Genomic DNA, 27,849 nt, shown 5'->3' with positions numbered 1-27,849 from the left:
CCCGTCTTCAGTCTGCTGTAAGATCCACCCAAAAATATAAAGGTCATGACGGTTATTTCATTTTCATGACGGTCTTCATCCATACTGGTGGGTTAAACGATGATCCGGTAATCAGCCCTAGATGGTACAAGGTGGGTTTGTTAACCTAGCAATAGAGGTGTTCAGTGTAAAAGACCTGGGAGGGGTAGGATCCTAAATGATCTGCTGTAAGTTCCCTGATATCACACTCTCTCTCTCTCTTACAGTGCGAGCTGTGCTGTCTGAGATGTCTGTGGCGTTGAGAGCGAACACGGCCCCTCGGGCCCCCACGTATAGAAGACCCATGTCCTCCTCTAGTAGCAGAGTACTGTAGTTGACTACTGAGGACTGGAAACGCCTGCAGCCCAACAGACCTGGGGGGAGATAGAGGGATGAGAGAAGGGGAGAAGAAAGGGAGGGTGAGAGAGAGAGAAGGGGAGAGGAGAGGGAGAGAGAAGGAGAGAGACAGAATGGGAGAGGGAGAGAAGATGAGCGAGAGAGAGAATGGGAGAGAGGGAGAGAGAGTGTGTGTGGGAAGGTGTGAGAGAATGTGTGTGAAGGTGTGAGAGAGTGTGTGTGTGTGAAGATGTGAGAGAGTGTGTGTGAAGGTGTGAGAGTGTGTGTGTGTGTGAAGGTGTGAGAGAGAGAGCGATTGAAGGTGAGAGAGTGTGAGAGAGAGAAGAGGAGAGGAAAGGGAGATAGAAGGGGAGAGGAGAGGAAAGGGAGAGAGTGTGTGTGAAGGAGAGAGAGAGAGAGAGAGAGAGAGAGAGAGAGATGGAGGAAAGAACAATTTATTAAAGTGACATCTAACATGTACACCCTGACCCCATTGACACTGCTACTCTCTCTCTCTCTCTCTCTCTCTCTGTGTGTGTGAACCTGACTCAGCAGCCTAGTATCTGCTCTAATTAGTTCTCCAGTTGAGAGGCTGTGAGATAGTAATGACCAGACACAGGGGGGGGGGGGGGGGGTACTAGTGTGTGTGTGAACTTTACACTACATGTACTTACAGCCTAGTGCTGGCCTCTATTGCTAACCTAGTGTACAGCTAAACTGCAGAACGCCAGCTGTACAAGACGAGTGCAACAATGACTCAACCATCACAGGTACAGTACAACAGACACACCCACATACAGAAGGAGTGTCCTAGGGCAACAGCAATGTAATTAGCCTTTTGGATTTGTTTAACACTTTTTTGGTTACTACATGATTCCATACATGTTATTTCCTAGTTTTGATGTCTTCGCTATTATTCTACAATGTAGAAAATAGTAAAAATAAAGAAAAACCCTAAAATGAGTAGGTGTTCTAATATCTTTGACTGGTAGAGTACATCCATAAGTTCAAAGCCTGTTTCATAGAGAATGTAAAAATCTGGACTATACAGCTCTGGAAGAAATGAAGAGACCACTGAAAAATGATCAGTTTCTCTGGGTTGACTACTTATAGGTATGTGTTTGGGTAAAATGAACATTTCTGTTTTATTCTATAAACTACTGACAACGTTTCTCCCAAATTCCAAATAAAAATATTGTCATTTAGAGCATTTATTTGCAGAAAATGCAACTGGTCAAAATAACAAAGAAGATGCATTGTCAGACCTTGAATAATGCAAAGGAAAAAAGTTCATATTCATTTTTAAACGAGGTCAGAAATCAATATTTGGTGGAATAACCCTGATTTTCAATCCCAGCTTTCCTGCGTCTTGGCATGTTCTCCACCAGTCTTTCACATTGATGTTGGGTGACTTTATGCCACTCCTGGCGCAGAAATTCAACGCTTGTGACCAGGCTTGTGATCATCCATCATCCTCTTGATCACATTCCAGAGGTTTTTCAATGGGGTTCAGGTCTGGAGACCGGGCTGGCCATGACAGGGTCTTGATGAGATGAGTCATCTAGCAGTGTTTGTCATTATACCCTGATGAAGACAGCTTGTCTGTCGAAACGTTGGACATAAACATTATTGCATCTGAGCTCCTAGAGTGTACAGCTCTCCTTTATTTTTGTAAGTGTTCTACTCCGCTAGCCAGCACCTCACCTAAATAGGTGCGTTTCTTTCTCCTCTAGGTCCTCCATCCACACCTTGATTGACCTGGCTGTGTGGCATGGAGCATTGTCCTGCTGGAAAAAAACAATCCTCAGAGTTGGGGAACATTGTCTTCCAGGACAACCTTGTACGTGGCTTGATTCATGCGTCCTTCACAAAGACAAGTCTGTCTGATTCCTGCCTTACTGAAGCACCCCCAGATGATCACCGATCCTCCGCCAAATTTCCCAGTGGGTGCAAGACCTGTAGAGGCCTACAAGCCACAATGTCTCGCACAACACTTTTGCTCTTTTGACCAGTTGTCATTTTCTGCAAATAAATGCTCTAAATGACAATATTTTTATTTGGAATCTGGGAGAAATGTTGTAAGGAGTTTATAGAATAAAACCGAAATTGTAATTTTACCCAAACACATACTTATAGTAAAACCAGAGAAACTTTTGCAGTGGTCTCAATGTTTTCCAGAGCTGTATGCAGTAACTTACTTTGAAGAGATGGTGATCAAGTCTAAATAGGGTTTGGTGTTTGGTGTGTGGTAGTCTAAATTCAGTGTACTTGTCTTCAAATGTCATTTCCCCAAAGTTAGACTTTTGCTAACTATTTTTCCTCAATTTATGTGCGGTGATCCTTATATTCTCCAAACTTGCCCAGAGGGAATTGTTGATATGTTGTACATTTTTTATTCTAAATAACATTTTCCTTTGAGAAATGTGCCCAAAATGTACTTTACGTACATCTCTTTAGTATTTTAGAGATAGAAAGATGAAACAAATATTTGGACATTTGTAGGAGGATAAATACCCATTGAACAAAGGACAGGCTGCCAGAAATCATTTCCATTCAAGCTGGCCAGTGTGGCAGCCATCTCGGCGCCAAGGCTTTGTATAATACAATGAGATGAAAATCCTTCCTGTTATACTTCAAATTCAACCTCAATACTCAGTCAACTCCACTGAAGATTATGTGGGTGCCTCAGACATTCATCTGGATGTGATCAGTGTATACTACAATACATTCTCATGTCAGTCTATCTGTGTCTCTAATACAGGACTGTGATCAAAGTCATCATCGTTGTGTTAGGGAACCCTTTTTGTTTCCTCAGTAGAAACATTTTTGGTTCCAGGTAGAACTCTTTTTAGTTCCAGTTAGAATCATATGTGGAAAGGGTTCTACATGAAACCCAAAGGGTTCTACCTGGAACTAATAGGGGCTATTCGAAGGGGTCTCCTATGGGGACAGCCGAAGAACCCTTTTAGGTTCTAGATAGCACTTTTTTCTGAGGGTGTAGGCTACAGCAGTGACAAGGGTCTGGGAATCATGATGGACTGTCTTGGTAACTTTGAAAAGGGGAGAAAAAAATCAGTGAGGGTCCTCTTCAGACAGACAACTCTCCCAACAAATCACCAGTGTGGCTATGTGGAGATGAAAATGCAGGCAGGAATTGTGCTCATGAAAAACTCTTACCATAACCTGTAGGCAGACATGCCAGAAGGTCATGATTCTAAACCAAAGTTTGCAGGCAAGACCTTTGCAGTGGTTTTAGTGAAGGCAGTTGTGAAATGGACTCATTAAAAATAACCTCAGTGATCTCCATCTAGCTAGCTACTAGTTTGTGTCCGGGGGATGTTTACGCTAGGGCAGCCAGTGGATAAGGCAGTGCCCTCTCCTTTATGCCAAACTGACGTCTAAGTACAGACGTGTATGTTAGAATATTGGTACATTGTGGGAGTCATCCTTAATTAAGAATATACTTATCTGAGCTCTGTGAAGGTACTAGTAGCTAGTAGCATCTTAGCTGTTATTAAGAAGACACTTATCTAAGGCCATGGCTGAATGGTCACACATTTCACAAATAATTAAAAAGAGTTCCAAAGGGTTCTTCAGTTGTCTCTGTAGGAGAACCCTTTTTGGTTCCTTGTAGGATCCTCTGTGGAAAGGGTTATTCCTGGAACAAAAAAGGGCTCTTCAAAGGGTTCTCCTATGGGGACAACCAAAGAACCCTTTTAGGTTCTAGATAGCACCTTTTTTATAAAAAATATTTTACAATGAGTGTACTGTGTAGCTCCTTTCATTATGGGCTGATTTCCCTGGACTGACAATTGCTTCTCTATGGGCTGATTTCCCTGGACTGACAAGTGCTTCTCTATGGGCTGATTTCCCTGGTCCTGACAAGTGCTTCTCTATGGGCTGATTTCCCTGGACTGACAAGTGCTTCTCTATGGGCTGATTTCCCTGGTCCTGACAAGTGCTTCTCTATGGGCTGATTTCCCTGGTCCTGACAAGTGCTTCTCTATGGGCTGATTTCCCTGGACTGACAGTTACTTCTCTATGGGCTGATTTCCCTGGACTGACAATTACTTCTCTATGGGCTGATTTCCCTGGAAAACAGTTGCTTCTCTATGGGCCGATCTCCCTGGACTAAGAAGCACCTCCAAGGGACAACCTCTACTGTGTGTTAGTTTAGAAATAGACTAAGTCTGTCTGGGAAACCACCCTTACATGCTTTATATGTATTAAACTAGGTTGCTGGATAACTTGGTAGAGAATGGGTGAAGTTAGGCCGTGTGTTGCTCATGTGAATGTCCAGTCTAACTGTGTTTGTGTTGCTCATGTGAATGTCCAGCCTAACTGTGTTTGTGTTGCTCATGTGAATGTCCAGCCTAACTGTGTTTGTGTTGCTCATGTGAATGTCCAGTCTAACTGTGTTTGTGTTGCTCATGTGAATGTCCAGCCTAACTGTGTTTGTGTTGCTCATGTGAATGTCCAGCCTAACTGTGTTTGTGTTGCTCATGTGAATGTCCAGTCTAACTGTGTTTGTGTTGCTCATGTGAATGTCCAGCCTAAGTGGTACATTTGTGTTTCATTTCTTATACTAGGTTTGAAATCACATCTTTCTTCATGTTTTTGACTTCCCATTGGGATTACGTAATCAGACACAAAGGACAGCGGCCATATTACATTCCTTCTGGGTGATTGTATAACCAGCCTATTCTATTCTCTCCCCTGGAATCATGTGAGATGTCCTCTGCAAGCACAACTGTGAAAGACAAGGCCATTCACACACACTGATGCATGTGCATCCACACATAACCCACACTCACACACCCACACACAGTATACACAATGTGCCTGTCATTGGGAGCAGAGACAATGAGTGTGTTGCAGAGACAATGAGTGTGTTGCAGAGACATATGAGTGTGTTGCAGAGACAATGAGTGTGTTGCAGAGACAATGAGTGTGTTGCAGAGACAATGAGTGTGTTGCAGAGACATATGAGTGTGTTGCAGAGACAATGAGTGTGTTGCAGAGACAATGAGTGTGTTGCAGAGACAATGAGTGTGTTGCAGAGACAATGAGTGTGTTGCAGAGACAATGAGTGTTTTCAGAGACAATGAGTGTGTTGCAGAGACAATGAGTTTGTTGCAGAGACAATGAGTGTGTTGCAGAGACAATGAGTGTGTTGCAGCGACAATGAGTGTGTTGCAGAGACAATGAGTGTGTTGCAGAGACAATGAGTGTGTTGCAGAGACATATGAGTGTGTTGCAGAGACAATGAGTGTGTTGCAGAGACAATGAGTGTGTTGCAGAGACAATGAGTGTGTTGCAGAGACAATGAGTGTGTTGCAGAGACAATGAGTGTGTTGCAGCGACAATGAGTGTGTTGCAGAGACAATGAGTGTGTTGCAGAGACAATGAGTGTTTTCAGAGACAATGAGTGTGTTGCAGAGACAATGAGTGTGTTGCAGAGACAATGAGTGTGTTGCAGAGACAATGAGTGTGTTGCAGAGACAATGAGTGTGTTGCAGCGACAATGAGTGTGTTGCAGAGACAATGAGTGTGTTGCAGAGACAATGAGTGTGTTGCAGAGACAATGAGTGTGTTGCAGAGACAATGAGTGTGTTGCAGAGACAATGAGTGTGTTGCAGAGACAATGAGTGTGTTGCAGAGACATATGAGTGTGTTGCAGAGACAATGAGTGTGTTGCAGAGACAATGAGTGTGTTGCAGAGACAATGAGTGTGTTGCAGAGACAATGAGTGTGTTGCAGAGACAATGAGTGTGTTGCAGCGACAATGAGTGTGTTGCAGAGACAATGAGTGTGTTGCAGAGACAATGAGTGTTTTCAGAGACAATGAGTGTGTTGCAGAGACAATGAGTGTGTTGCAGAGACAATGAGTGTGTTGCAGAGACAATGAGTGTGTTGCAGAGACAATGAGTGTGTTGCAGAGACAATGAGTGTGTTGCAGAGACAATGCCTGTAATCCCTGCATTGTATCTCACTACGACACACCCAACACACAAATAGGCAAACACATGAACGCACACACACCTAAGAGGAACGACAACATCACCCTTCCTTCCTCCCTCACACATACAATCCAAGCGTGGTAGAGGGAGAGAGAGGATCCAGAGGTCACTGGGGGGTCAGGGGATACTAACGGTCAGGGTTCAACTCCGCCTCAGGCTGGGGTTTAATCCCATCAGGGTTGACCTGACAGTACATGGTGAAAATTATTAATGGACCTTAGTTTGACCAGCTACGGCTAAACTTGACTGGGAATACACATACTGGATTCTCACATACCGTCTCTGCTATTCAACTCATTAATGAGCGATTCTGTTTGTCACCTTTAATTACAGTGTGTTTGTGTTTATGAGAGAGGGAGAGATCCTGTGTACTTTATTTACTGAGTAAATATTTTGAAGGGGCCTCAGCTGATCAGGGGCCTGTTGCACAAAAGTAGAATTAAGACATCCGGGATAAATGACTCAGCTGAGCTCAATGAAGCCAAAACATGTGCGTCCAGGCTTAATTGGTTGCACAAAGACCAAGCCAGGATGAGCAGACACGGATTCATTAAGCCAGGTGAAACCAATCCTGGATAGGTGCGCGCTCACGGCTCACTCAAATAGACCCCGCCACAGATCACAGATTAACTGATTTACCATGGCAACTAGAGCCGCGTACTTTTCCCCTTCGGAAGCACAAATCCTCATGGAGGCATACGAGGAGGTAAAATATATAATTAAGAAGAAAGGCAACACCGCCATAGTGATAAAGCAAAGAGAAAAAGCGTGGCAAAGTATTGCAGACCGCCTGAATGCGTAAGTAGTGCACAATTACACACTCACCGCTCCGCTGAAACATCACAATTACAATTCAAATATTTCATTCACATCTCCAAAAATGCAGTTGTACTGTAATTATGAAACGGTTAAATTTTTAATTGAAATGCACTGCAGATATGAGTGAAATTGTGTAAAGTAACTCCATCACACTGTATAAAGCTATGATAAATTTTTTGATATTTTTACTGAAAACAAGACAAAAATGCCAAGTAATTTTTTGCAGTGTGACTCCATTAAATGTGTATGTGTGTGTGTGTGTGTGTGTGTGTGTGTGTGTGTGTGTGTGTGTGTGTGTGTGTGTGTGTGTGTGTGTGTGTGTGTGTGTAGATTAAACATGAACGGGCCAAAACGGACATGGCAGCAGGTCAAAATCAAATACAAGAACATTCTGCAGAATGGTATGGTCCCTGACTAATATTTAACAAAGCACAAGCATATATTGTACCCAGAAGGTGCCTGCTCACACATTGTCTGTACTGTTTTAGCAGTGAAAAAGAATACCCACAGACAAGGCACGGGTGGTGGGTCACCAAAGGCTGACCTTACCCCAGCAGAGGACATGGCCTTGGAGCTAAATAAAGGCAGGCCCGTCTTAGAGGGGATCCCTGGGGGAAAGAGACGAGCATAGGTTCCTCCCAAGATGCCACCCGCTTCATTCAAGGTATGTCCTTCCATCTCTACATGGGATACAACCACATTCATATTGAATCAATTTGGACTGTCTGACTTTGGTTTACCTATTGCCTTGCAGTGCCTGGCAGCACTGTGTTCCTGTTAGAGCCACCAGCACAAGCACCAGACGATGCTGATCCAGTGAGTACTCCATCAAAGGCATACTGTAGGCCTGGCATGTCTTGTCTACTAGCTTCAATATGAATCCGATTAAATGTGATAGGGTGAAGGCCCCAGTGCAGCAGCAACAGCACATGATGGAGACGATGATGAGGAGGAGACCATCTCTCTGGATTCCAGAAGGCATGAGGTATCATGTTAAGACTGTGAAAGTACTATTTACTCTACAATGGTGAGGAGTCCTCATCAAAATCAAAAAATCTAATTTCTTTTACAGGACCCAGATGCTATACAGTGGGAAAACCAGCCTGGCAACATAGTGCGTATTAATAAAAGGACACCACATCCTGCCAAATTCCAGCTGCGCTAATTGTATTGTGTTCACAGAGCTCACAAGCTATCAGAAAGTTGTATGGCAACCACCTTCGGCGCCAAATAGAACTGGCAGACATAGACATTCAGTACAAGAAGAAAAAGATGGAAAATCTTGCACTGGAGTCCGAAATAAAAAAAAGAGGACAATTAGGAAACTGGACCTTGAAATAAAAAAACTTGAGAGGGAGGTGAGATATGCCTTCAATGTACACTGTATGCTAACTGTAACACAAATGTATTAATCATTATTTTTCTTTCCTCCCCCAGCTCCAAGAAGATGACACAGCTCAAAATAAAAATTAGGTATATTCTCGTAAAGTCAAGTGAGCCATGACATATGAGCTCTTATTGTGAGCACACAGGACGGTGGCATCTTTCTAAGGTTTTTTTTTATTTTCCCAGCAATCAGTACAACCAAGTCATCGTTATAAGGCATCGCCCTCTTTTGCCCACCCCCCAGCACCAGGTGTGGCCACTAGCCTATATGAAGGCCCAAAATTGTGTGTTCCTTTCTGCTCTGACAATGGCATGCCCATTCGTGCGAGATGTGGTGGATGAAGAAGCACTTGTGCTGAGGAGAGCCTTCAGGCGAGAAAGGGTCTTCAGGGACCGGTTGGACCCACTGGCCTTCCCTGATGACCATCTATATGAAAGATACAGGTTTTCTGCAGATGGCATCAGGTATCTATGCAGACTACTGGGTCCCAGGATTAAGCACCGCACTGCACGGAGCCATGCACTGAGTGTGGAGCAAATGGTTTGTGTGGCCTTGCGCTTTTTTGCTAGTGGAGCCTTCCTGTACTCAGTGGGGGATGCAGAACAGCTGAACAAGGCCACAATTTGCCGCACAATTAGGAGTGTGTGTCTGGCTATCAAAGCATTAGCAGATGTCTTCATCTCCTTCCCTGGCCACAGAAGACTCTGTGACATCAAAGAGGAGTTCTATAGGATTGCAGGTAAGAGGATCTACAAATTACAGGACAACTGTTAACACATAGTAGGATACTCATTACTTTGTGTGACAGGTTTCCCCAATGTCATTGGTGCAGTGGACTGCACACACATAAGGATAAAAGCCCCCTCAGGTGCCCATGAGGCCGATTTTGTGAATAGGAAATCCTTTCACAGCATTAATGTTCAGGTGAACATAACTTTTTGATATTGTCCATTGACGAACACTCTGCATTGCCAGTGATGTGCATTGATTGGTGTAATATTCCTCATCTTATGATTTCAGATGGTCTGCAATGCTGACTGTGTGATCAGCAATGTTGTGGCAAAATGGCCTGGCTCAGTCCATGACTCCAGAATCTTTCGGGCCTCTGAAATCTATCAGTGCCTATCACAAGGTAAGCCACACAACCCCTATTTATAACCATCATGGCTGTGTCAAGAATATCACTGTGTTTATGAGGTAGTAATGATGAGATTTTGTGTTGACAGGTGAATTCTCTGGTGTGTTGCTGGGAGACAGGGGGTATGGCTGCCAGCCTTTTCTCCTGACACCTTTCACAGACCCCCAGGAAGCACAGCAGGCCTACAACCATGCCCATGCCAGGACCAGGGCCAGAGTTTAAATGACCTTTGGCCTCCTGAAGGCACGCTTTCACTGCCTTCACAAATTAAGGGTCAGCCCTGTTAGGGCATGTGATATTACTGTGGCTTGTGCTGTCCTCCACAATGTGGCCTGCCTGAGGAAGGAGAGGGCCCCCAGAGTGCCACCAGCCATGGACTGGGACAATCCGGCAATCTTCCCTGATGACGACAGTGGTCGGCTGCTGAGGGACCAATATGTGTTGAATTATTTTAGTTGGTATGTGTGCTTTCAATTTTGGTTAAATATGTCCTGCGGTGGCAGAGGAATTTGTTTTTTTTTGGGTTCGTTTTTTGACGAATTTGGCCTCTTATGATGTTTGTGCGGTATACTGTGTGTAATACAAGGCTGCAGGGAGGCTACTGCATCCATTCATTTGTCTGTTCAGTTGATGTGTATGGATTTGTCCTGCATTTATTTTAGTGTGCAGACATGCAGGGTGTGTTATATACAGACCTTTGAATGTGTATGTATCATTTTGTATAATATGCTTGGATTCTGTGCTTTCCATCTTGTAGAGTCACTGTGACTTCAGTTTCGAAAGGAGCTGATGGTTTACCTGCTTTGTTTTGTCCTTATTCAATAAAGGAACATAATGTTACACATTGTGTTTTTATATTCATATGGAATGTGTATTTGTTTATATGACAGAGTACTAGGGCCACACTGAAGAAAAAGGATAAAGTCATAAATTTATGAGGCTGGTTCTTTCTGCAGAAAAGCTACATATTGTTTTTACAGTTTTGATACTTATGACAATGTGATACTTAATATTCTGGCACATCAGCATGTCTTTGTTTATGAAACCATACTGAAGTACAATTTCACGAAATGCCCCACATCTGTCATTTTAACAACTGTCCTCCTTTAAAACAACTGGTTACAATATTATGACTTGTGTTTTTTTTCCCTCTGTGGCCCTAATATTCTATCATTTTATATATAGCCTTATAGTCTATGGGAAACTGTAAATTATCTAATGATAGCAACATCTAAAAATCATTTTTTATCCAAAATCATTGAAATTAATGATCACAAACGTTTAAATAATAACAGTGGGTCTAGTTATATGTGATAACAATGTATAGTGAGCAGTGAAATAACTATTGGTTTCCATTTGTGGTGACTGCTGACTGACATTAGGGATGAGATTAAATAGATCCTGGAATTTAGCCTGGTCTGGAGCAGGCTAGCTCCACAGAATAAATCTCCATGGTAATTTATACCATAACATATCCTCCTGCCCCCTATCCATCTTTAGTGCAACCGGATTACGGATCAATTGAGCCAGGATCACCAAGATATCCTGGCTTAATCCCTTATCCTAGTTTTGTGCAACAGGCCCCAGGTCAGAAATTCAGAACACAGTTTTCAGAAACAGTTGAAGTCAGAAGTTTACATGCACCTCAGCCAAATACATTTAAACTCAGTTTTTCACAATTCCTGACATTTAATCCTAGTAAAAATGCCCTTTCTTAGGTCAGTTAGGATCACTACTTTATTTTAAGAATGTGAAATGTCAGAATAATAGTAGAGAGAATGATTTATTTCAGCCTTTGTTTCTTTCATCACATTCCCAGTTGGTTAGAAGTTTACATACCCTCAATTAGTATTTGGTTGCATTGCCTTTAAATTGTTTAACTTGGGTCAAACGTTTCGGGTAGCCTTCCACAAGTTTCCCACAATAAGTTGGGTGAATTTGGCCCATTCCTCCTGACAAACCTGGTGTAACTGCGTCAGGTTTGTAGGCCTCCTTGCTCGCCCACGCTTTTTCAGTTCTGCCCACAAATGTTCTATAGGGTTGAGGTCAGGGCTTTGTGATGGCCACTCCAATACCTTGACTTTGTTGTCCTTAAGCAATTTTGCCACAACTTAGGAAGTATGCTTGGGGTCCTTGTCCATTTGGAAAACCCATTTGCGACCAAGCTTTAACTTCCTGACTGATGTCTTGAGATGTTGCTTCAATATATCCACATCATTTCCTCCCTCGTGATGCCATCTATTTTGTGAAGTGCACCAGTCCCTCCTGCAGCAAAGCACCCCCACAACATAATGCTGCCACCCCTGTGCTTCATGGTTAGAATGGTGTTCTTCGGCTTGCAAGCCTCCCCCTTTTTCCTCCAAACATAACGATGGTCATTACGGCCAAACAGTTATATTTTTGTTTCATCAGACCAGAGGACATTTCTCCAAAAAGTACGATCTTTGTCCCCATTGCAATTTCAAACCGTAGTCTGGCTTTTTTATGGCGGTTTTGGAGTAGTGGCTTCTTCCTTGCTGAGCGGCCTTTCAGGTTATGTCGATATAGGACTCGTTTTACTCTGGATATAGATGCTTTTGCACCTGTTTCCTCCAGCATCTTCACAAGGTCCTTTGCTGTTGTTCTGGGATTGATTTGCATCTTTCGCACCAAAGTACGTTCATCTCTAGGAGACAGAACGCGTCTCCTTCCTGAGCGGTATGATGGCTGCATGATCCTATGGTGTTTATGCTTGCGTACTATTGTTTGTACAGATGAACGTGGTACCTTCAGGCATCAGAAGCTTCTAAAGGCATTACATCATTTTCTGGAATTTTCTAAGCTGTTTAAAGGCACAGTCAACTTAGTGTATGTAAACTTCTGACCCACTGGAATTGTGATACAGTGAATATTACGTGAAATTATCTGTCTGTAAACAATTGTTGGAAAAATTACTTGTGTCATGCACAAAGTAGATGTCCTAACCGACTTGCCAAAAGTCATTAAAATAGTTTTAATGATTCCAACCTAAGTGTATGTAAACTTCCAACTTGAACTGTATATGCACTCAAACATGTGTTATGTTGATACACATTAAGCATAGAATTGTGTGGATCCGCCAATCTTCTCATCACTAGTCTCTTTACAACCTATGTACAAGGTCAACACACAAGGCTTCTTTCCCATACCGACTGTGTCACAGTACAACGTCTTCATTTTGGAGATCCAGGGATGTAACTAAAACTTCACACATGTTAATGTCTACTTGCCCCACTCCACTCTTAACCTTTCTTTCTGTTGAGCTTTCATGTCATATTTGATTCATTTAGTGAGGGCATGTATTTTCTTACTGGCCACCCGTGGGGGTTGAACCCACAACCCTGGCGTTGGAAGCACCATGTTCTACCAACTGAGCCACACGGGATCTTTCAAACTCCGTAATGTTTACAGTGGAAGTCACCACCTCCCAAAGCATCAATCAGACTCAGCGATAGACTATGATGTAGATCCAGAAAGTAAACATCATATTGGGTCAATTTCCGCTACAACTAAGAGGGTTGAAGCGCGAGGCTCAACTTCTCCCCCGTTTTGGTGCCCTGGCTTCCACGCTGTGAACAAAGTGAAGGGAACCCGTGCACATGTGCAGATACTGTGTGTGACTGTGTGAGAGCAAAGTCTTGCATCTCACTCATCTCAATATCTGCGGTGCTGCTCGTGGCAACATAATTTCGCTGTGTCTACCTTTCGGGTTAGGTGTGTATTTTAACCATCCCGTGGTGGGCTTGGAGTGTTGCCATGGTAACATTTAGATGAAAGAGATTAGTCAAAGTGTGCAGATAAAAGCCACAGTGATGGCAGGACAAAAATACAGACTTAAGAAAGAGAAGGAGGAGAGAATAAAGACTTGAAGGAAGAAAGAGAGAGGGAGCCAAGTGTGATAGGGAGGAGGGATTGGTGCGGCAAGCAAGTAATGGAGGAAAAGGAGAGGAATGAGAAAAGACATGGGAAAGGACATGAGAAAGGACATGGGAAAGGACATGAGAAAGGACATGAGAAAGGACATGGGAAAGGACATGGGAAAGGACATGAGAAAGGACATGGGAAAGGACATGAGAAAGGACATGGGAAAGGACACGGGAAGGGACATGAGAAAGGACATGGGAAAGGACATGAGAAAGGACATGGGAAAAGGACATGAGAAAGGACGTGGGAAAGAAAGGACATGAGAAAGGACATGGGAAAGGACATGGGAAAGGACATGAGAAAGGACATGGGAAAGGACATGAGAAAGGACATGGGAAAGGACATGAGAAAGGACATGGGAAAAGGACATGGGAAAGGACATGGGAAAGGACATGGGAAAGGACATGAGAAAGGACATGGGAAAGGACATGAGAAAGGACATGGGAAAGGAGATGGGAAAGGAGATGGGAAAGGACATGAGAAAGGAGATGGGAAAGGAGATGGGAAAGGAGATGGGAAAGGACATGGGAAAGGACATGAGAAAGGACATGGGAAAGGACATGAGAAAGGACATGGGAAAGGACATGGGAAAGGAGATGGGAAAGGACATGGGAAAGGAGATGGGAAAGGAGATGGGAAAGGACATGGGAAAGGACATGAGAAAGGACATGGGAAAGGACATGAGTGGTAGAATAGTGTGTAGGTGGACAAGAAAGAAGGAGGAGAGATAAATTGTCGATTTAGAATGAGTGAGATAAGAGAAGAGGAGTAGAGAAGGGAGGAGAAGAGGAGAGAAGGGAGGAGAAGAGGAGAGAAGGGGGGAGAAGAGGATAACCATTGGCCAAATAGACTCTTCCAGATGTGATTGCATAAAAGCACAGGCAGATTTGTATTCACTCTGGGACATTCCAAAGAGAGAGAGAGACACACACACACACACACACACACACACACACACACACACACACACACACACACACACACACACACACACACACACACACACACACACACACACACACACACACAGGTATGAGAGTACAGCTGTCCTTTTTTCTCTGTCTCCCTCTCTCTTGCTCTGTTTTAAGCTCAAACATTACGGCCTCCCAGAGTTAGTCATTTGCACAGCAGATTATCGAGTAAGAGAGACAGAAAGATAGAGAGAGAGAAATAGGGAGAGGGATGGGGAGGAGAGGGTTACCAAAGCAATAATTTTCTCCTGGCCTTGTCGTGTCTTTGGCTATGCCGGCTTAAGTGATATGACATGCTATTTTATAAAACCATTTCTCTGTAATTAATATTACCTGATTAAGCTAATCATGTAAATGTAATTAACTAGAAAGTTGAGGCACCACGAAAGAATGTTTATAGAGCTGTTATCTTCCGACTAAACTCTTTAAGACCTAGTAGTCTTTTACATCAGTAGCAGTCAATATTTAATTGTCACTTTATTCAGTCTCATCTGAAAGTTGTAAATTCTTCTTCACGAAACCTGGCTAACAAGTTGAATCAGCAATACAAAATTGGGTTTAATTATTTATTTACTAAATACCTAACTAATCACACAGAATTACATCTACACAGAATGGGAGATACATTGATTACAAATGATGTCATAAAGGAAAACGTCCCTAGCGGACGGAACAGATATGACGGCTGATTACACAAAGAAAGGGGGTTGGGTTTTGAATGAAAGAGTGGGAAGACTGGGTAACAAAGCGAGAAGCTATGCTATCGTAAATACAGAGTCTTATGCATTCTAAATGACCACCCATTTGGAAAAGGAAATTGCAAGGAATATTTACTCTGAACTGCGCTTCAATAGGTTGGTCGTGGATGGAAGGCCGGGTTGCCCAGCAGGGATCTCTTGTCCTCTGGTGGTAAACTGGATACGTTGTAGTATTGTTGTGTGTCTTAGACGGGATACGTCGTCTGTCCTTTCCTTGCTCAAATTTACAGCGGCTGCTGCTAACTCAACGGCTAGGAGGTATCACTTCTGGAGTGAATAAGAGTTCAAAGTTCATACCAAGTTTCCATACTTTTAATCTCGTGCTATATCCTGGCTGGTAAAGTCGAAATTCGATCGTCACCTTCACATTGAACACGATGCTAATTTCGTTAGGTTATTATCTGAGCCCTTTTAACGTAGGACCGTCGTCCTCGGAACAGAACGTTGAATTTTCGTCAACGGGTTAATATAGTGGTGAAAGAAGGGCGTGTTTCATAGTTTACAACCAAAGTCTGTTCACTTGTGCAGGGCCTCTGAGTGAGCAGAGTTTCTCTATGACAAACCGTTCTCTCATTTAAGAAGCTAAAATTACATTTAATCTTTTCACAAATAGTTTCATATTTAAACATTTAAATTCCACAACAATTCCATGTGAATCTGATAACTAGAATGTGTCAACTTTCCAAGATACAGTTTATGTCATCCTGTCATTAGTGGTAATGTCTCAGACAGCAACTGATCTGAGATCATATTCATTAAGTGCCAACGCATATTTTCAACTGGTTGGATTACTGAAATATGGTTCTGTTTCCCACCTTTCAATGTTACCAGACTCTCTATGTTACAAAGGCTTTACAAGAATCAACTCTATAAAGTAGAGAGAGAGAAAAGGGGAAAGGTATTTATGGGGGTCATAAACCTCCCCCAATAGGCCAACGTCATGACACCCTCTACACATCTATTGTGTGTGTGTGTGTGTGTGCGTGCGTGTGTGTGCGTGTGCGTGTGTGTGTGTGTGTGTGTGTGTGTGTGTGTGTGTGTGCGTGCGTGTGTGCGTGTGTGCGTGTGCGTGTGTGTGTGTGTGTGTGTGTGTGTGTGTGCGTGCGTGTGTGTGTGTGTGTGTGTGTGTGCTTACCGCTGGTAGTCACAGTGATCCTGGGGGTGACATCCAGGTCTATGGGGGCTCTGAAGGGGTATCCTCCCGCTACACCACAGCTCAGGAACAGGAGAAGGGAGGACAGGGCAGAACACACACACACTGCCATCTACACACACACCCGCCAGGGGGAGAGAGTTGCCCTCCGACTACTCCTCAGAGAGGAGGACACACACACACACTGTGGAAAAACACACTCTCCTTCGCACGCTCATGCATCCATTCACATGAACACACACTAGTGAGCTGCCGTTCTCCTACTATTCAGAGCAAGAAACTCGCACACTCACTCTCCCGCTCAAGCAAAGAAACACTGTCACTTCGACACACACACACACTGGAAGGCAGTCCTCTCTTCTCTCGGCAGACACTCACACATATACACATATATAGCACACCGATGCCAACAAGCACTGGATTCTCTCTCCCTCTGGTCTGAAGGCTGAACCGGCTGGTTCATCTACTTGCTGCAGGTTCCATCTAGAGAGAAAACATGTCAGACTTTATCCAGTGTCATCTACACATGTCCAATCTACGTATTGCTGCCAGGAACTGTTGTCAACCTCCAAACTCTTCAGTAGTGTACATTTATGCATTCAGCAATCATTAACATCATAACCAAAGCAATCATTACTGAGACATCACAACCACATGAATCATTACTGAGACATCACAACCACATGAATCATTACGGTAACATCACAACCACAGCAATCATTTAGATCACAAGCACATGAATCATTACAGTAACATCACAACCAAAGCAATCATTACTGAAACATCACAACCACAGCAATCATTACTGAGACATCACAACCACAGCAATCATTACTGAAACATCACAACCACAGCAATCATTACTGAGACATCACAACCAAAGCAATCATTACTGAAACATCACAACCAAAGCAATCATTACTGAGACATCACAGAGACATCACAACCACAGCAATCATTTAGATCACAAGCACATGAATCATTACAGTAAGATCACAACCAAAGCAATCATTACTGAGACATCACAACCACAGCAATCATTTAGATCACAAGCACATGAATCATTACTGAAACATCACAACCACAATAATCATTACGGTAACATCACAAGCACATGAATCATTACATTAACATCACAACCACAGCAATCATTAACACCACAACCACATTAATTATTATGGTAACATTACAACCACAGCAATCATTAACATCAAAACCACAGCAATCATTACTGTAACATCATAACCACAGCAATCATTAACATCATAACCACAGCAATCATTATCATCATAACCACAGCAATAATTAGCATCATAACCACCGCAATCATTCTCATCATAACCACAGCAATCATTAATAAAATAACCACAACAATCATTACCATCATAACCACAGAAGTCATTATCATAACCACAGCAATCATTATTATCATAACCACAGAAATTATTAACATCATAACCACAGCAATCATTATCATCATAACCACAGCCATCATTAGCATCATAACCACAGCAATCATTAACATCATAACCACAGCAATCATTTTCATCATAACCACAGCAATCATTATCAGCATAACCACAGCAATCATTAATAAAATAACCACAAAAATCATTAGCATCATAACCACAGAAATCATTATCATCATAACCACAGCAATCATTATCATCATAACCACAGCAAACATTAACATCATAACCACAAAAATCATTATCATAATAACCACATAAATCATTATCATCATAACCACAGCAATCATTATCATCATAACCACAGCAACCATTATCACCATAACCACAGCAATCATTACTGTAACATCATAACCACAGCAATCATTACTGTAACATCATAACCACAGCAATCATTATCATCATAACCACAGCAATCATTATCATCATAACCACAGCAGTCATTAACATCATAACCACAGCAATCATTAATAAAATAACCACAGCAATCATTACTGTAACATCCTAACTGCACAAATAGCATGTGTATTAATCAACCAACTACTGTGTAATATGTATAATAAACCAAGTAAAGACTTTGAGATAAGAGAGTGATGGAATGTAATGAAAATTCAAAAGTATGAAAATAATGTGAAAGTTAAAGCACTAAGGGAAGATAAATCCCCAGAGAAAAGGAGAGAATAACATTACCTTTCGGTTGAAGAGATGGAAGAACGACATCTAGCTAGGAGGGTTACTACAGGCTGCAGACGAATGAGAGAGAGACTGTTGTCAGTTGTGTGGAGAGAAAGAACTTAGAGAGAAGGGTAAAAAACATGTCGCTGGGAGAGAGATATAGTTAGAGAGAGGGAGAGAGAGAGAGATATAGATAGAGAGAGAGAGAGATATAGATCATACATATATATAGAGAGAGAGTGATGTAGATAGAGGGAGAGAGAGGGAGAGATATAGAGAGAGGGAGAGATATAGATAGAGAGAGAGAGGGAGAGATATAGATAGAGAGAGAGGGAGAGATATAGATAGAGAGAGGGAGAGATATAGATCATACATATATATATAGAGAGAGGGAGAGATATAGATATAGATATATACAGTATATAGAGAGGGAGATATATATATATATATAGAGAGGGAGAGATATAGATCATACATATATATAGAGAGAGAGTGGTGTAGATAGAGGGAGAGAGAGGGAGAGATATAGATAGAGAGAGAGGGAGAGATATAGATAGAGAGAGAGTGGTGTAGATAGAGGGAGAGAGAGGGAGAGATATAGATAGAGAGAGAGATGGTGTAGATAGAGGGAGAGAGAGGGAGAGATATAGATAGAGAGAGAGGGAGAGATATAGATAGTGTAGATAGAGGGAGAGAGATAGATAGAGATATAGATAGAGAGAGGGAGAGATATAGATAGAGAGAGAGGGAGAGATATAGATAGAGAGAGAGGAGAGATATAGATAGAGAGAGAGGGAGAGATATAGATAGAGAGAGGGAGAGATATAGATAGAGAGAGGGAGAGATATAGATAGAGAGAGGGAGAGATATAGATAGAGAGAGAGAGATATAGATAGAGAGAGAGGAGAGAGATATAGATAGAGAGAGGAGAGAGATATAGATAGAGAGAGAGAGAGAGAGATATAGATAGAGAGAGAGGGAGATATATATAGAGAGAGAGGGAGAGATATAGATATACATATAGAGAGAGAGTGATGTAGATAGAGGGAGAGAGAGGAGAGATATAGATAGAGAGAGGGAGATATAGATAGAGAGAGAGGGAGAGATATAGATAGAGAGAGGGAGAGATATAGATAGAGAGAGGGAGAGATATAGATCATACATATATATATAGAGAGAGGGAGAGATATAGATAGAGAGAGGGAGAGATATAGATAGAGAGAGAGAGAGAGTAGATATAGAGGAGAGATATAGATATAGATAGAGAGAGAGGGAGATATAGATATATAGATAGATAGAGAGAGGAGAGATATAGATAGAGAGAGGGATAGAGAGAGATATAGATAGAGAGATATAGATAGAGAGAGGGATATAGATAGAGATATATAGATAGAGAGAGAGGGAGAGATATAGATAGAGAGAGAGAGAGATATAGATAGATAGAGAGGGAGAGATATAGATAGAGAGAGAGGGAGAGATATAGATAGAGAGAGAGGGAGAGATATAGATAGAGAGAGAGGGAGAGATATAGATAGAGAGAGAGGGAGAGATATAGATAGAGAGGGGATATATATATATATATAGAGAGGGAGAGATATAGATCATACATATATATAGAGAGAGAGTGGTGTAGATAGAGAGAGAGGGAGAGATATAGATAGAGAGAGGGAGAGATATAGATAGAGAGAGAGGGAGATATATAGATAGAGAGAGGGAGAGATATAGATAGAGAGAGAGGGAGAGATATAGATAGAGAGAGGGAGAGATATAGATAGAGAGAGAGGGAGATATATAGATAGAGAGAGGGAGAGATATAGATAGAGAGAGAGGGAGAGATATAGATAGAGAGAGGGAGAGATATAGATAGAGAGAGAGGGAGAGATATAGATAGAGAGAGAGGGAGAGATATAGATCATACATATATATAGAGAGAGAGTGGTGTAGATAGAGGGAGAGAGAGGGAGAGATATAGATAGAGAGAGAGGGAGATATATATATATATATAGAGAGAGAGGAGAGATATAGATATATACAGTATATAGAGAGGGAGAGATATAGATCATACATATATATAGAGAGAGAGTGGTGTAGATAGAGGGAGAGAGAGGGAGAGATATAGATAGAGAGAGGGAGAGATATAGATAGAGAGAGTGATGTAGATAGAGGGAGAGAGAGGGAGAGATATAGATAGAGAGAGAGAGAGATATAGATAGAGAGAGAGAGATAGTATAGATAGATAGAGAGGAGAGGAGAGATATAGATAGAGAGAGGGAGAGATATATAGAGAGAGGGAGAGATATAGATCAGGGAGAGATATAGATCATACATATATATAGAGAGATAGAGGGTATAGATAGATAGATAGAGGAGAGAGAGGGAGAGATATAGATAGAGAGAGAGGGAGAGATATAGATAGAGAGAGAGTGGTGTAGATAGAGGGAGAGATATAGATAGAGAGAGAGGGAGAGATATAGATAGAGAGAGAGTGGTGTAGATAGAGGGAGAGATATAGATAGAGAGAGAGTGGTGTAGATAGAGGGAGAGAGAGGGAGAGATATAGATAGAGAGAGGGAGAGATATATATATATAGAGAGAGGGAGAGATATAGATAGAGAGAGAGGGAGAGATATAGATAGAGAGAGAGGAGAGATATAGATAGAGAGAGGGAGAGATATAGATAGAGAGAGGGAGAGATATAGATAGAGAGAGGGAGAGATATAGATCATACATATATATAGAGAGAGAGTGATGTAGATAGAGGGAGAGAGAGGGAGAGATATAGATAGAGAGAGAGGGAGAGATATAGATAGAGAGAGAGGAGAGATATAGATAGAGAGAGAGGGAGAGATATAGATAGAGAGAGAGGGAGAGATATAGATAGAGAGAGGGAGAGATATAGATAGAGAGAGAGGGAGAGATATAGATAGAGAGAGGGAGAGATATAGATAGAGAGAGGGAGAGATATAGATAGAGAGAGAGGGAGAGATATAGATAGAGAGAGAGGGAGAGATATAGATAGAGAGAGGGAGAGATATAGATCATACATATAGATAGAGAGAGAGTGGTGTAGATAGAGGGAGAGAGAGGGAGAGATATAGATAGAGAGAGAGGGAGAGATATAGATAGAGAGAGGGAGATATATATATATATATAGAGAGAGAGGGATATACAGTGCCTTGCGAAAGTATTCGGCCCCCTTGAACTTTGCGACCTTTTGCCACATTTCAGGCTTCAAACATAAAGATATAAAACTGTATTTTTTTGTGAAGAATCAACAACAAGTGGGACACAATCATGAAGTGGAACGACATTTATTGGATATTTCAAACTTTTTTAACAAATCAAAAACTGAAAAATTGGGCGTGCAAAATTACTCAGCCCCTTTACTCATTAACATCAAAACCACAGCAATCATTACTGTAACATCATAACCACAGCAATCATTAACATCATAACCACAGCAATCATTAACATCATAACCACAGAAATCATTATCGTCATAACCACAGCAATCATTAGCATCATAACCACCGCAATCATTCTCATCATAACCACAGCAATCATTAATAAAATAACCACAACAATCATTACCATCATAACCACATAAATCATTATCATAACCTCATAAATCATTTTCATCATAACCACAGCAATCATTAGCATCATAACCACAGCAATCATTAGCATCATAACCACAGCAATCAATAACATCATAAACACAGCAATCATTATCATCATAACCACAGCAATCATTATTATCATAACCACATAAATTATTATCATCATAACCACAGCAATCATTTTCATCATAACCACAGCAATCATTATCATCATAACCACAGCAATCATTAATAAAATAACCACAAAAATCATTAGCATCATAACCACAGAAATCATTATCATCATAACCACAGCAATCATTATCATCATAACCACAGCAATCATTAACATCATAACCACAGCAATCATTATCATCATAACCACAGCAACCATTATCATCATAACCACAGCAATCATTACTGTAACATAATAACCACAGCAATCATTATCATCATAACCACAGCAATCATTATCATCATAACCACAGCAGTCATTAACATCATAACCACAGCAATCATTAATAAAATGACCACAGCAATCATTACTGTAACATCCTAACTGCACAAATAGCATGTGTATTAATCAACCAACTACTGTGTAATATGTATAATAAACCAAGTAAAGACTTTGAGATAAGAGAGTGATGGAATGTAATGAAAATTCAAAAGTATGAAAATAATGTGAAAGTTAAAGCACTAAGGGAAGATACATCCCCAGAGAAAAGGAGAGAATAACATTACCTTTCGGTTGAAGAGATGGAAGAACGACATCTAGCTAGGAGGGTTACTACAGGCTGCAGACGAATGAGAGAGAGACTGTTGTCCGTTGTGTGGAGAGAAAGAACTTAGAGAGAAGGGTAAAAAACATGTCGCTGGGAGAGAGATATAGTTAGAGAGAGGGAGAGAGAGAGAGAGATATAGATAGAGAGAGAGAGAGAGACAGGGAGATATATATATATATATATAGAGAGAGAGAGGGAGGGAGATATTTATTCTTCATCCCCGGATTCCCACCGCAAACGGAACATTTTCCAGCTGGATCTTCACAACTAGCTATCTAGCTAAACCGCAACCCCGGATGATTACTCCTGGCTAGCATTTCCACCCACTTAGCTTGAAGCTAGCCCGGCCAGAGCACCTGTGCTACCACCGTAGCATACTCCTGGGCTACAATACCCGGGCCCACGACCGGTCTATCGATGTCACCGCATGAAGAGGAATAAACAGACTCACCTCATCGCGACGTCCCCCAAAGGCTAACTCTCTAGCCCTTGCTATCTCCTTGCTTGCTATTTCGGCCTGCTAACTGCTAGCTTGTTTAGCTCCGGTCCGCTAACTGCTACCTTGTTTACCCCCGGCCTACGAACTGTTAGCTTGTTAGCACAGGTCCGCTAACCGTCTGAATCGCCGCGTCCCAAACACTCACTGGACCCATATTTACTTTCTATCTCTTTTTCGATTTTTAATTTGTTTATACCTTCCGGAAACCTGCCTCACCCAATGTGATACGGAATCGCTATTATTTTTAATTTTTTAGAACACACTCAAGAACCTCCAGAAGCTCACCAGCTAACTAGCTACAAGCTATTTAGTCATTGTTAGTTTTTTAAAAACCTGGATAACACTCGCCAGTCCAGCTTCCCTGCCCCATCCACCGCTGCCCCCTGGACACTGATCTCTTGGCTACATAGCTGATGCACGCTGGACTGTCCATTAATCACTGTACTCCATTCTGCTTGTTTGTTTTATCTGTCGGCCCCGTTGCCTAGTCAACGCCATTTTACCTGCTGTTGTTGTGCTAGCTGATTAGCTGTTGTTGTCTCACCTACTGTTTTAGCTAGCTTTCCCAATTCAACACCTGTGATTACTGTATGCCTCGCTGTATGTCTCTCTCAAATGTCAATATGCCTTGTATACTGTTGTTCAGGTTAGTTATCATTGTTTTAGTTCACAATGGAGCCCCTAGTTCCACTCTTCATACCCCTGATATCTCCTTTGTCCCACCTCCCACACATGCGGTGACCTCACCCATTACAACCAGCATGTCCAGAGATACAACCTCTCTCATCATCACCCAGTGCCTGGGCTTACCTCCGCTGTACCCGCACCCCACCATACCCCTGTCCGCGCATTATGCCTTGAATATATTCCACCATGCCCAGAAACCTGCTCCTCTTATTCTCTGTCCCCAACGCTCTAGGCGACCAGTTTTGATAGCCTTTAGCCGCACCCTCATACTACTCCTTCTCTGTTCCGCGGGTGATGTGGAGGTAAACCCAGGCCCTGCATGTCCCCAGGCACCCTCATTTGTTGACTTCTGTGATCGAAAAAGCCTTGGTTTCATGCATGTCAACATCAGAAGCCTCCACCCTAAGTTTGTTTTACTCACTGCTTTAGCACACTCTGCTAACCCTGATGTCCTTGCCGTGTCTGAATCCTGGCTCAGGAAGGCCACCAAAAATTCAGAGATTTCCATACCCAACTATAACATCTTCCGTCAAGATAGAACTGCCAAAGGGGGAGGAGTTGCAGTCTACTGCAGAGATAGCCTGCAAAGTAATGTCATACTTTCCAGGTCCATACCCAAACAGTTCGAACGACTAATTTTGAAAATTACTCTCTCCAGAAATAAGTCTCTCACTGTTGCCGCCTGCTACCGACCCCCCTCAGCTCCCAGCTGTGCCCTGGACACCATTTGTGAATTGATCCCCCCCCCATCTAGCTTCAGAGTTTGTTCTGTTAGGTGACCTAAACTGGGATATGCTTAACCCCCCGCCAGTCCTACAATCTAAGCTAGATGCCCTCAATCTCACACAAATCATCAAGGAACCCACCAGGTACAACCCTAACTCTGTAAACAAGGGCACCCTCATAGACGTCATCTTGACCAACTGGCCCTCCAAATACACCTCCGCTGTCTTCAACCAGGATCTCAGCGATCACTGCCTCATTGCCTGTATCCGCTACGGAGCCGCAGTCAAACGACCACCCCTCATCACTGTCAAACGCTCCCTAAAACACTTCTGTGAGCAGGCCTTTCTAAATCAAATCAAATCAAAATCAAATCAAATTGTATTTGTCACATACACATGGTTAGCAGATGTTAATGCGAGTGTAGCGAAATGCTTGTGCTTCTAGTTCCGACAATGCAGTGATAACCAACAAGTAATCTAACTAACAATTCCAAAACAACTGTCTTATACACAGTGTAAGGGGATAAGGAATATGTACATAAGGATATATGAATGAGTGATGGTACAGAGCAGCATACAGTAGATGGTATCGAGTACAGTATATACATATGAGATGAGTATGTAGACAAAGTAAACAAAGTGGCATAGTTAAAGTGGCTAGTGACATAAGAATGCAGTCGATGATCTAGAGTACAGTATATACATATGCATATGAGATGAATAATGTAGGGTAAGTAACATTATATAAGGTAGCATTGTTTAAAGTGGCTAGTGATATATTTACATCATTTCCCATTATTAAAGTGGCTGGAGTTGGGTCAGTGTCAATGACAGTGTGTTGGCAGCAGCCACTCAATGTTAGTGGTGGCTGTTTAACAGTCTGATGGCCTTGAGATAGAAGCTGTTTTTCAGTCTCTCGGTCCCAGCTTTGATGCACCTGTACTGACCTCGCCTTCTGGATGATAGCGGGGTGAACAGGCAGTGGTTCGGGTGGTTGATGTCCTTGATGATCTTTATGGCCTTCCTGTAACATCGGGTGGTGTAGGTGTCCTGGAGGGCAGGTAGTTTGCCCCGGTGATGCGTTGTGCAGACCTCACTACCCTCTGGAGAGCCTTACGGTTGAGGGCGGAGCAGTTGCCGTACCAGGCGGTGATACAGCCCGCCAGGATGCTCTCGATTGTGCATCTGTAGAAGTTTGTGAGTGCTTTTGGTGACAAGCCGAATTTCTTCAGCCTCCTGAGGTTGAAGAGGCGCTGCTGCGCCTTCTTCACGACGCTGTCAGTGTGAGTGGACCAATTCAGTTTGTCTGTGATGTGTATGCCGAGGAACTTAAAACTTGCTACCCTCTCCACTACTGATCCATCGATGTGGATAGGGGGGTGTTCCCTCTGCTGTTTCCTGAAGTCCACAATCATCTCCTTAGTTTTGTTGACGTTGAGTGTGAGGTTATTTTCCTGACACCACACTCCGAGGGCCCTCACCTCCTCCCTGTAGGCCGTCTCGTCGTTGTTGGTAATCAAGCCTACCACTGTTGTGTCGTCCGCAAACTTGATGATTGAGTTGGAGGCGTGCATGGCCACGCAGTCGTGGGTGAACAGGGAGTACAGGAGAGGGCTCAGAACGCACCCTTGTGGGGCCCCCGTGTTGAGGATCAGCGGGGAGGAGATGTTGTTGCCTACCCTCACCACCTGGGGGCGGCCAGTCAGGAAGTCCAGAACCCAGTTGCACAGGGCGGGGTCGAGACCCAGGGTCTCGGAGGGTACTATGGTGTTGAATGCCGAGCTGTAGTCGATGAACAGCATTCTCACATAGGTATTCCTCTTGTCCAGGTGGGTTAGGGCAGTGTGCAGTGTGGTTGAGATTGCATCGTCTGTGGACCTATTTGGGCGGTAAGCAAATTGGAGTGGGTCTAGGGTGTCAGGTAGGGTGGAGGTGATATGGTCCTTGACTAGTCTCTCAAAGCACTTCATGATGACGGAAGTGAGTGCTACGGGGCGGTAGTCGTTTAGCTCAGTTACCTTAGCTTTCTTGGGAACAGGAACAATGGTGGCCCTCTTGAAGCATGTGGGAACAGCAGACTGGTATAGGGATTGATTGAATATGTCCGTAAACACACCGGCCAGCTGGTCTGCGCATGCTCTGAGGGCGCGGCTGGGGATCCCGTCTGGGCCTGCAGCCTTGCGAGGGTTAACACGTTTAAATGTCTTACTCACCTCGGCTGCAGTGAAGGAGAGACCGCATGTTTTCATTGCAGGCCGTGTCAGTGGCAATGTATTGTCCTCAAAGCGGGCAAAAAAGTTATTTAGTCTGCCTGGGAGCAAGACATCCTGGTCCGTGACTGGGCTGGGTTTCTTCTTGTAGTCCGTGATTGACTGTAGACCCTGCCACATGCCTCTTGTGTCTGAGCCATTGAATTGAGATTCCACTTTGTCTCTGTACTGACGCTTAGCTTGTTTAATAGCCTTGCGGAGGGAATAGCTGCATTGTTTATATTCGGACATATTACCAGACACCTTGCCCTGATTAAAAGCAGTGGTTCGCGCTTTCAGTTTCACGCGAATGCTGCCATCAATCCACGGTTTCTGGTTTGGGAATGTTTTTATCGTTGCTATGGGAACGACATCTTCGACGCACGTTCTAATGAACTCGCACACCGAATCAGCGTATTCGTCAATATTTCCATCTGACGCAATACGAAACATGTCCCAGTCCACGTGATGGAAGCAGTCTTGGAGTGTGGAGTCAGCTTGGTCTGACCAGCGTTGGACAGACCTCAGCGTGGGAGCCTCTTGTTTTAGTTTCTGCCTGTAGGCAGGGATCAGCAAAATGGAGTCGTGGTCAGCTTTTCCGAAAGGGGGGCGGGGCAGGGCC

At 42.9% G+C, this 27,849-nt stretch overlaps 1 long non-coding RNA gene and 1 pseudogene across 2 annotated transcripts; one reads left to right on the top strand and one right to left on the bottom strand.

Annotated features, from left to right (window-relative positions):
• The window catches only part of LOC115136504 (semaphorin-4G-like), a 37,359-nt pseudogene extending 20,512 nt beyond the window's left edge, over nt 1-16,847 (bottom strand).
• On the top strand, nt 6,787-10,581 carry LOC135573661 (uncharacterized). Of its 2 annotated transcripts, XR_010464815.1 has the most exons (10): nt 6,787-7,172; nt 7,524-7,594; nt 7,682-7,857; nt 7,948-8,009; nt 8,092-8,178; nt 8,266-8,307; nt 8,376-8,551; nt 8,631-9,319; nt 9,601-9,712; nt 9,807-10,581. It is a non-coding gene; the product is annotated as an uncharacterized LOC135573661 (long non-coding RNA). The 2 variants fall into 2 exon arrangements; XR_010464814.1 differs by having other exon boundaries at nt 8,266-8,551.
• Nucleotides 16,848-27,849: the final 11,002 nt, after the last annotated feature.

This window comes from Oncorhynchus nerka, linkage group LG10 (genome assembly GCF_034236695.1).
Source record: "Oncorhynchus nerka isolate Pitt River linkage group LG10, Oner_Uvic_2.0, whole genome shotgun sequence".
NCBI lineage: Eukaryota > Metazoa > Chordata > Actinopteri > Salmoniformes > Salmonidae > Oncorhynchus > Oncorhynchus nerka.
Note: the sequence above shows the minus strand (reverse complement) of the source record. Positions and strands in the feature narration are given on the sequence as shown.